The 11,413-nt window shown below is 34.3% G+C and overlaps 1 long non-coding RNA gene across 4 annotated transcripts in view; it reads left to right on the top strand.

Annotated features, from left to right (window-relative positions):
• Positions 1 to 10,984, top strand: part of LOC136835210 (uncharacterized) — a 429,151-nt gene extending 418,167 nt beyond the window's left edge. The window contains exons 1-4 of one of the 4 annotated variants that reach the window (XR_010852049.1): positions 6,009 to 6,142; positions 6,448 to 6,555; positions 7,158 to 7,269; positions 9,552 to 9,918. This is a non-coding gene — a long non-coding RNA (uncharacterized lncRNA). Of the gene's footprint in view, positions 1 to 6,008; positions 6,171 to 6,447; positions 6,556 to 7,157; positions 7,270 to 9,551 lie in introns of those variants that run through there. The other 3 variants (XR_010852050.1, XR_010852051.1, XR_010852048.1) reach the window with 3 other exon arrangements.
• Positions 10,985 to 11,413: the final 429 nt, after the last annotated feature.

The raw sequence follows: 11,413 nt of genomic DNA on the forward strand, positions 1-11,413 counted from the left end.
ATCACATATTGCTTCAAGTCTTTCATCGGTTTGTCACTTTTTTGTCTAATCAAGGTCTCACATTCTTTTCTGAATCATTACTTTCATAGTGAATTATCCATGTTAGTTGCGATACTGTTGATGACCTTGATTTTTCCTTTTTAGCTAATTTCAGCTTCAATGGCTTTTCGTCTGAAGGAGTGTTAGTGGCCATTATGAGTTTTTATACCTAAAAGTAAATAAAACCCTCATTAATTATAACTTAATAAAAATAGAAGACATTATTGCATTAAAAATAACAAAGATTCTTGTCATGAATATACAGTGCAAAATCATTAAGAATATATGTTCATCAATATTCTCTGCTGCATATACTGTGCTCATTATAACATATTCTCTGCAATCGTCAATTTTAGTATTACCAAGTATTTTGATAAATATTGATGATAGGGCTTTAGAACTATAAAAAATGAATTCCTTGGCCCAAAAAACGTATAAAAATATATATCACAATGATATAAGCAGAAAAAATTATTAGTAATATTTTTTCTTTTTGCACCCCAGTGTGAATTCAGAATGGCCCTGTTACGGCCAAAATCACCAACAGCCGAAGTGCAGACAAGCAGATTGTGATTCTATGATCTCTAAAGAATAAAAAAGGGGGTGATGGACGCCGGAGGGAGTGTCTATGGCGGGCCCACGGTCTATAACTACTGTTTCTTATAAAGACCCTTTTGATCGCTTGGTCTAAACAGTTGGACTTTGTATTTACTGATAAGTTTTTTTTCTTATTAGCTTCCACTGACTTCAGAGCAACGTTTAGAAGGTTTACTAATTCGTTGTAAATTATTCGGTCGTAAATAGTTATATAGAACTGTAATTATAAGTTATTTATAGTTCGAAAAATATAAATTTATTTCCTGAAATACAGCCAGTTTCCTGTAAGACTTGCAAAGTCGACGAATATGTATCAACCTCTCGGTTAGTCTTTACCCAGAATTTATCTCAAATTTCACTTCCCGCGTCAACCGAAAGTTCATTTTAAACTTCGAATTTCCAGAATCAAATCCGACAAAATTCAACCACTTTTTTTAGGTATTTTAAAGTAACATTTTTTTGAACATTCACTTTCCACGTCAGCCTGAAGTCTTCTCAAATTTCGAATTTCCAGAACCACTGGAAGGACAAACTAAAGCTAGGTTCGACGCTGGCAGGACAGTATTGAATGGCAAAGCATTTCCGGATCAACTGCCTGAATTCGTTGCCATTTGAATGTGCACGAGTTCATGTTTGCAATGGCTTTCGCAACTCTGCCGATTTGCCTTCGCTTGAATACGCGGCCAGTCTCTGTACAGTGTAAATATATATTCTTCCTTTCGTCTGCCCACCAGGAAATGCGTGGATGGAGAGAGAGAGAGAGAGAGAGAGAGAGAGAGAGAGAGGGGGCGAGAAAGTACAGTGCAGTGCAATACAGAAAGATTTGTTCCATAGAGTAAATTTGGGGTGGGAGAGAGAGAGTGTGTACAGTACAGTACAGAACCAAAAAATGTCTTCTCTAAGTAAATGGAGAGAGAGAGAGAGAGAGAGAGAGAGAGAGAGAGAGAGAGAGAGAGAGAGAGAGAGAGAGCTGGAAGCAAGAACAGTATCAGACCCAAACCCACTCGACGTGAACTTAAAGCGAACGCTTCCCCCCATGATTTCCAAGTCAAGCGGTGAGATCAACCGATCCCAAATGAATGACAGTTGAAGAAGACTGACCTTACCTTGTGCTCAACTGTCATTCGAGGTTCCATGTGTCTTTTTAGCATCAGTGTTTAAGATTTCCACTTATCTATAGTTCATGATTTTTGAGTAGTAAGGGTTCCGTATATTCCAGGCTTAGGCCTAGGGACGTGTTAAAAGTCAGCTTTGAAGGTTATAAAATTTTATTCATGTGGGTTATTTTTCATTCAGTTCATTTTCTTCATATTTTTTCATAAGGAAGGTTTTAAAGAAAGGCAAAAAAAATGAGCTTCATGATTCAAAAAAAGAGCAAACGGATACCAGAGTCCTCGGAGAGTCCCTGGGATGAGTGTAAAAAAAATGGTAATGCGAAGAAAATAGAGATAGGAGGTGGATGAAAAATAAAATCAGCAACACAACAGCAAGTTATATATAAAAAAAAGCATGGCAAGATACTTTGAACATATACCTAAATTGAGTAATAGAGGGAAGAAAGTAAAAAGAATGAAACTTTATAACGAGTACAGTATAACTTAACCTTCAAAGAACTGAACACAGGTGTTAAGAAAACAAGGGACCCGAACAAAGAAATAACTATAATGGGCGACAAAACAATGCCAAAATAAGAGATCGAACCACAGAAGAGGCAAAAAGGTCAAGAATGAGAAACAATAAGAGCAGAATAAAGAGGAAGATGTACATGAGCAATGAGAAGCCAATAAATGATGATGATATAAGAAAATTTCAGGAAAGACTGAATCATAAGATAGATGTTAGGCCTACTCCTTCTAAGGCATCGTTTATCATTATTGGCCAAAACGTCCCTCGAGACCCATCCAGTAGACGTCCCAGTCTTAGGAGGTTTATGTTGATGGATGTTATAGGAGCTTAATGATAGTCTGAACCTTTTACTCTGGTACTCTCGTCCAACATCTTCCACGTTTTAATTCTGGTCCTTTCTTCAAATTTGCTGTCCAACCTCTCTGACTATTCCTTCTCAGTGCAATGTAGAGGAAGTAGTAAGAGATCCTTGTACTTCATCTCCTTTATTCTATGGATCTCTTTATCTTCATGTCCAACACCTCAAATTCTCTCTTTTCACTGCCTTAAGCGCTGAATGGCTAAATGTGCCCCAGTGCTTTGCTTGACAGCCCAGATTTCATTAAATCGGTCACTCAATCTTCGACAACGGGGGGAGAGAGAGAGAGAGAAGGGAAAGCGCCGAAAGTCAGCAAATTAATAAGAAAATCATCTTTGCACTCTCATTGACCAAAACCCGTTACTTAACTATGCAAGAGGAGTTTCAATATAATAACTTTGCTAAAGTTATGAATATATATATAAAGCGGCCTTTGGCCATCAATGGCTTAGTCTTCAGTCAGGCAGCCATAAGCAATCCCAAATAGAATTTGCCCCTCGAAGGAAATTCATGCTAATGAAAGGTGCTTCTTATGAAATAGACCAAGAAATAGTGGGCCGGGAGGAGCTCGATTTAGGGTGCGAAATTTTCTACGTCGAACCAATCTAGACGCTTACCAAAATGGCTCCAACGAATTGGAACACCAAATTTAGGATAAAAGCCAAGTGCTGGGACCTATGAGGTCATTCAGTGCTGAAACAGGAAATGAGAGTAAAGGAGATTTTAAAGGTGTAACACGAGGAAAACCTCGCAGTTGCCCTATGAAACAATAGCCAGTAGAAGGTGGACAGTAAGATGGAAGTAAGATAGTGTGAACGGAAGTACAGTATAAGAAATGAAAGGGTTTCAATTAGCGGCCGAAAGGACGCTACTAAGAACCATAAGTAATGCCTACAGTGCACCACGCGAAATGCACTAATAGCACTGACACCCCGCCCCGTCCCCCATGGAGAAAAGGGCTCCAACGATGGCTCTCCAATCCCGCAATGAACTGGAGCAAAGGATGGAGGATTTTACAGGAAAATTTGAGTGACCGTACGTAAATTAGGATTGCTCTGGTGGAGTTCATCTATGACTAATGCTATGGTGGAGCCTCCTTCAGTCTTTCGAAGTCTTTATAAACACACTTCAGGCTTTAGTAGCCTTCGTAACTTCAGCAAAGCCGTTATATTGAAACTTCTCGAACGATTAAATAACGGCTTTGGCAAATGATAGTGTAAATGTGATTTTCCTCCTTTTGGGGATTTTTCTTATGCTTACCAAAGAACACTCTCTCTCTCTCTCTCTCTCTCTCTCTCTCTCTCTCTCTCTCTCTCTCTCTCTCTCTCTCTCTCTCTCTCAACACCATTTACCAAAAATATTTCCAGTGATAAATGATTCCCTTGACAGAATATTTGGATTAAGGTTCAACTGTAATTTTCTCTGACACTCACGGTAGATAAGCCATGATGAATCATTTCATTCTGTGAATATATATATATATATATATATATATATATATATATATATATATATATATATATATATATATATATATATATATATATATATATATATATATATATATATATGATTTTTATACAATCATATATATATATATATATATATATATATATATATATATATATATATGACGTAAACCATTGAGCCATCAAGAGAGCTCAATGGTTTACGTCAACTGGAGTCGCTGAATAGGCTTTCGTCGCGGGTTCGTGTCCCCAACGATTCCCAAATTCATTTATACTTATATAAATTCCCCTTCGGCGACAATTCTCCAACACGAGGTAACGTGAATTTCGATATTAAGCGACATTTGTAGAAGCTTCATGATTATATATATATATATATATATATATATATATATATATATATATATATATCCTGTATACATACACACTATATATATATATATATATATATATATATATATATATATATATATATATATATATATATATATATATATATTATTTATGAGACGAGAAGCACGGAGCTCGAAATGTATAATGCGAATGTTAATATGAATAACGGCTGGAAGCTTGCGCATGCGCATTTCTGGGGTAAGGGGAAGCGTTGTTGACAAATTATATGGCTCAAGGAAAATGTCATATAGAAGTTGGTCTTGACTATAATCCAGAAGACGCCTCGGGGGGAGGGGAGGGGAGGGAAGAGTACGCATGGGCCTCGGAAGTTCGTTTTCTGCTCAACTTATTCTACAGAATACCCAAAGAGTTTGTTCAGCCTCCGTAGTACTCGTGCTGAAAAGCCATCACGCACAGATATACGTATAAGTTTACTAGGAAGTTTGTGGGTGTTTGAAAGTTTCTCGTCCTGTTCATTACTTACAGATAACAGGCAACGTAAACAAGAAATTATAGAGTTTAATTCAGCGACGAAATGAAGCGAAATGACAGTTCAGAAACACCAAATGGACGAAATGAAGGACTATAAAACAAAAAGACTTTGGAATCACATTTCATCCGCCCTAAATGATTTCAGTTGAAGTTATATCAGCCATCTAATAAATTCATCTGCAGAAGTCATATATATGGCATCTTCACGAATGAGACAAAACTCCTCAGGGGGCAATTAATTAAATTAATCTAAACCAAAATGATAAACAGGCATCTACGTCAAAAATCAAAGCAATAAGAACAAGACAAAACCAAAATCATTCATATTGTTATGGGAAACAACTCGACGTTGAAATAATCCCAAGTATAATTAGTCATTAGATAACGTTGGTGTTTTGCCTTCAGTTTCCTTGAGGAAATTTTCTGCCTGATAAATTATCTTGACAGCATAAACGATGGAAAATTATTATCAGGGAAAAGGTGGAAAACAAATTGAAAACGATTCTAGTTTCAGTGTTTGGTAATTGAATATACTGGATATAAATACAAAACAAGTGAGAAATAGGAATAGAAACGTCAGTGTATAAAAAAAAAATGTCAAAGCGATGACCGTCCTCATGCAGACTTAACTAATTGCTCTCCACAAGAAAAATAAATGTAAACGAGATTTCGTTATGAATACAAAAGTGATAAACAGGAAAAAAACTCCACTGTGTAAGGAAAAATAAAATGCCTAAGCGATGAATGTCTTCATACAGAATTCAGTAATTACTATTCACAAGACAATTAAAGATACAAGGGAGCTACTTGTGATTGCAAAAAACAAATGAGATAAGAATAAAATCACCAGTGTGTAAAATAAAAAAAATTGTCTGAGCGATAAATGTCTATATACAAAATCTTATTATTACTAACCAGAAAAAAGTAGAAATGAATATAAAACGGCTTGTTGTAATATCTCGTGCTTCTACGACCCTTTTTTTGGATGGCTCTCTTTTCGGGTTTCCATGGTCCTTGGCTGCTCCAGTACCTTTCTCGGGTCTTATTCTTCCTAATCTTTCAGTTTAATCTTCAGTCCAATGGTTGTCAGTCTTAGTGGTTGTGTGATAACTTTCGATGAGCACAGTTTGGTCGTTGGTTCCTTCCTACATCGTGAAGACTCTCCAAGGTTTGGGGCTGATTTTTTACGTCAACTGGTAATGTTTGATTAAGTATTGTTGTAGTGTAGTTTACGTTTTGAAACCTGTTCCTCTGTGATGAAGTAGTCGTATTTTACGGTAATTTAAAATAAATCCATTACTTTGCAACTAAAAGCTGCTAATGTTAAGTGGATTCTTCAGTTTTTTGGTTGGTATAAGATAATTGGTCGTATTTTGCTTTGCAACTGAAAGCTGCTTTTTTTATGTTTATTACTACTTTTCTGGCTATAATAACTTGAGTACAAAGGAATTACAATAATGACTTTCTCCACAGGCGGCTGAAAAAGATTTTGACCCTGGAGTAGGTTCCACTTTCCGTACTTGGAGGTGAATGGACACGAGAAGACAATTCGGTATAGTATTTTTCCCTTAAATTTTTTAGGTGAGTAAAATAATTAACATTTATCTTCCTAAACTATCAGCCAGCTAGTCCTGCCCACAACAGGGCCAGAGCCCCTGTTGTGGGCAGGACGTTTCTAACGTACGGCGGACCCTGTCTGCCGTACGTTAGGAGGCTGGCTTCCCCCCCCCATAATGGTGTTTAGGATTATTTTTAAGTTTTAATACGTAGCAAAATAATCATATAGGCTTCCCCTTCCTCCTTGTGTTCTTCAGGATTATTTAAGTTTTTATGTAGCAATCTAATATTCCTAAGCATTTGAATTGCCTTTTAAGTCTGCCGTACTTTTTTCCATATGAATCTTACATTAAATTTCTTGGATGTCCAATTGATGGATTTGTGTTGATTAGCATTCATACCATTTCGATTAATTTTAAGTTTAAATTATTGTCCTTAGTCAGCATTTTGCAAAGTTTTGTGAAGATAATGGTAGATTGGTGAGGTTTAGGCAGTAAAATCTGGTAGCCTATGTGCGAAATACTCAAATTAGCTTGGATAAATATTTGTACGGAATATTGGGTTTAACTTTATTAATTTTGCAGGTTACATGGATTAATAATTTGCACCCTATTCGTGTTTTGCAGTATGTGAACTACAACCAAACTTTCAATGCAATGGATGGTGACTATTTTCAATGACAGCGTATGATGGGCAACTTTCAAAGAAAATCTTGAGAATCTGCAAAATTTTAAGTTGGTAATGGTATTAACTTTTGTAGCTTCTTTGTAAACTTTGATTGGAAGTGGTTTTTAATATATTAATAGTTAATATTAGTATTAATAATAGTTAATATAAGTTAAATTTCATGTTTTAATATAAATGTAAAAAAGTAGCCTTGTTTTAATATACCGAATCTGTTAAATCATTTTGTCTGGTATGGGAAATTCATATTTCGTGGACATGGCCATTGCATGGGACATAACCTACGATATCATTAAGAAATTACAATTTTGGTCAGCTATGAAAGGTTGGAACGATATGAGCAGAGAAAATTGGATGACATAACCAACGATATTAAGAAATGACAATTTTTTGGTCAGCTAAAAAAGGTTGGAATGATGAGCAGAGGAAATTGGATAACTAAAGAACTTAATAATCTGAAGTTTAGAAAGTTTAATATTTACCTTTGAGAATCTTCAGGTAAAGTTTGATTACTGTAACTGTAGTTGACTGTAAAATCAGTTTGGACGTAATTGGGTAACAAGCGATCAACCCACTAAATTGTTGAAAGATTAATTTGGTTAAGAGTAGGATTTGTAAATAATTTGTAAAGAATTAACTTAAATTTAATGAACAAATTAACAGCATGAGCTGACGTCACTACGTAGTATGAACTACGTAATATTGTACTGGATAAACTGTGAAATGTTTAGGTGGAGATAGCTGGTGTAATACAACCTTGATAATGCATAGGTCCAAACTAACTAGAGAGGTAACAGCTGATCTTACTGGTTGTCTTAATATAACAAAGCAAATGAGGTAAAGAAACTAGATACCTTGAACGGGGCATGGACGCTTAACTTTAGGAACTTAATTGTTGAAACCATGGTCATTTAGAGTAAGCAGAAATTTTCTTAGTTTGTTTTTGGTGTTAATTCCTTAGTTTTGAATTTCTGTAACATTGTTTGCTTGGTACAGTACCACTGTCATCTCTAATGAATTAAAATGACTTGAGTATTGCACAACAGTTAAGTACCAGACTTCAGGACTAGGATAGTTTCTTATACGTAGTTTATTTTTTAACAGATTATTATTATTATATTTTTACTCGGAGCCATATACATACGGAAAAAAGCCCAAGAGGGCCGTTGACTTGCAATTCACACTAACAACGAATATGGTGTTCATTTGAAATGAGTAACAGGAAAAGTAAATTACTGAAAGTCCGGGAGAATCGTTTTAGAGTAGTAAAGCATTGCATCTTCGCTCGAACTTTCGAAGTTCCAATTGTCCAACATCCATAGGGAGATTGTTCCACGGTCCAACGGTTTGAGCAATAAAGGACCTCCGGAAAGTTCGACAGCGATGCACTTTCACTACATATTGGTGCTCCTGTTCAACAGATCTGGTTGCTCTCCACAGGAATAGAGGGGAGGGGATTAATTGTGAATGTGAAAGTTCTGCTATAAAACTTGTGGAAAAATTGACAAAAATTACAATAACTTAAAACGAACACCTTTTATGGATGCAATTCAGGATCGTAGTACCAAAATCATTACACTAAGCGTGACTGTTTGTTGCTCTCTGCGCAAAGGAGCACAGACTTGAGATGATAATAGGAATATACTTTGACCTTTGTACGAAAGTAACACGCAGCTGAAATGCGTTTACCTAGTCACCGTTTATGATTAAATGGGAGAAATGTACACGTAAGTACACCGATGTACAAAAAGTACATTGATGTAAACAGAAATCGAATTGAGGTAAAGAAAAAATGCTTCGACTGCCTGCCTATAACTTGTTAGAAAATAGTCATGAGGTCCGCATATACTCTTAATGTTTATTAGCCGATGACATTAGTATAGATTTTTAGTGGCATCAGACAGCTGTTCCTAATAAAATATGTAATTAACTAATGATTGTTTTGTTATACATATACGTATATATACATACATATATATATATATATATATATGATATATATATATATATTTATATAATGTATATATACATATATATATATACATGTAATATATATATATATATATATATATATATATATATATATATATATATATATATATATATATAATGCATATATATACATATTATACATACGACGACGATATATATATATATATATATATATATATATATATATATATATATATATTTATATATATATATATATAGTTATAAATATTTTATATATATATATATATAATATAAATATACTATTAAAATAAATATATATATACACACATGTACGTAAACTGTAATACTAACGATACCAGTACTAAAATGATGTCTCCTTGCAGGTGATTATATGAGTAAGGAATTAGCCAGCAGCCAATGAAAGACTGTAAACAGCTACTCTTCGTTAGAAGGGAACCTCCATTCTCCTTTTAAAAGAACTGGATATGAAGATGACAACATCCACAGTCAACGAAAACGAATGAAATCAGCCGCATTGTTACCTAAGCCATTGTCTGATTTTTTTCATATTTTTCATTTATCACATGAAGGCAGAAGACAAAGGTATGTGAGTCAGTTATTAAGGAAGAAAGTTAATGTGGACTTTGCGGGAAACGTGTAATATTTGGTGCTAAAAATATATTTAGAGGTAAAAGGAAGAGCTAAGCAAATTGAACAGGTTTTCCAAAGGATCCCCAACCCTCATTTTCTTTGAAAACTTAGCCATTGAACTCAGTGAAAATGTAAATATTCTACATTCTAACGCCATTTCAGCATATGATTTCTGTTGCTTTATTTATAAGATAAAAAAAATTTCTTCTTTCTAGATCAGATCCAGGGGAAGATTGTTCACCTTCTGGTTCTAAGCATCTTGTGGGATGAGGTACCATGCCATTTTTAATCCTGGCTGCCACCAACTCACAGCCGGCTAACTACTAGGTACTAAATCACAGATGTCGAATTGGATTTCTTGTTACGTAGTTATAGGCTAAGACAAACCCTTCCCTCTCACTACATCTGCCACACGTATTATTTTACAAATATTAAACCAAAAACAAATACATTTCCAGTATTGAAGAATTGAATCACTAATCAAAAGAAATTCTATACCAATTTTTGGTTTAATTAATTTATTAATACCAATGTCAGAAAGATAATTGACCTTACGGCATTCTGTCTGTCAATTAAAAGTACGATATTTCCTATGGACATAAATTTTTTATTCACGCTTACCCACAGAAATGGAATGGTAATTATCCACATTTGTGAAGATTAATCAGTAATGTTCCGTTCATATAAATATAACTTTTAATATCTAGACTACGAGAAGCAACATTTATTTGTTCTTTGAAATTCCATAATATGTAAGGAGATGCGTTACTGGTAAGTGCGAGTTTCTTGACTAACAGTTTTCGTTTTTATTTACTTAGTTTTCTGTTTCTATCGCTAGGAATGCTATATGTGTGACGTTGAACAAAGATAAAGTTACTTACACTTATAGTTGCAAAAACGTAATCCCGCAGACGAAAAATACTTGCATTATTATTTGCCAAAACTATAAAAAACCTGGTTATTTCTTCGATTTTTCGTTGATCGTTGGTTCTTATTCATTTAAATAGTATTCAAAATATCAATACACAACTTGTTTCCTCCAGAGTGAAAAAGTTTTGCATTTAAAAGAATGGTTAAATACTAGTATTGCCAAATATCAGTACAGAACTTGTTTACTCCAGAGTGAAAAAATTTGTATTTTTAAAAGAATGGTTAAATCCTAGTATTGCAGAATATCAATAACCAGCTTGTTTCCTTCAGAGTGAAAAAAATTTTGTATTTAAAAATGGTTAAATCCAAGTATTGCAAAATATTATTACACAGCTTGTTTCTCCAAGTGTAAAAAAATGTATTTTAAAAATGGTTAAATCCTAGTATTGAAAATATCAATTCACAGCGTGTTTCCTCCAGAGTGAAAAAAATGTTGCATTAAAAAATGGTTAAATTCTAGTATTGCAAAATATCAATACACAGCTTGTTTCATCCACAGTGAAAAAATTTTATATTTAAAAGACTGGTTAAATCCTAGTACAGTATTACAGAATATCAATACTCAGCTTGTTTCCTCCACAGTGAAAAAATTTTGTATTTAAAAAGAATGGTTAAATCCTAGTATTGCAAAATATCAATACACAGCTTGTTCCCTCCACAGTGA

The sequence above is a fragment of the Macrobrachium rosenbergii genome, chromosome 55 (assembly GCF_040412425.1).
Source record: "Macrobrachium rosenbergii isolate ZJJX-2024 chromosome 55, ASM4041242v1, whole genome shotgun sequence".
Lineage (NCBI taxonomy): Eukaryota > Metazoa > Arthropoda > Malacostraca > Decapoda > Palaemonidae > Macrobrachium > Macrobrachium rosenbergii.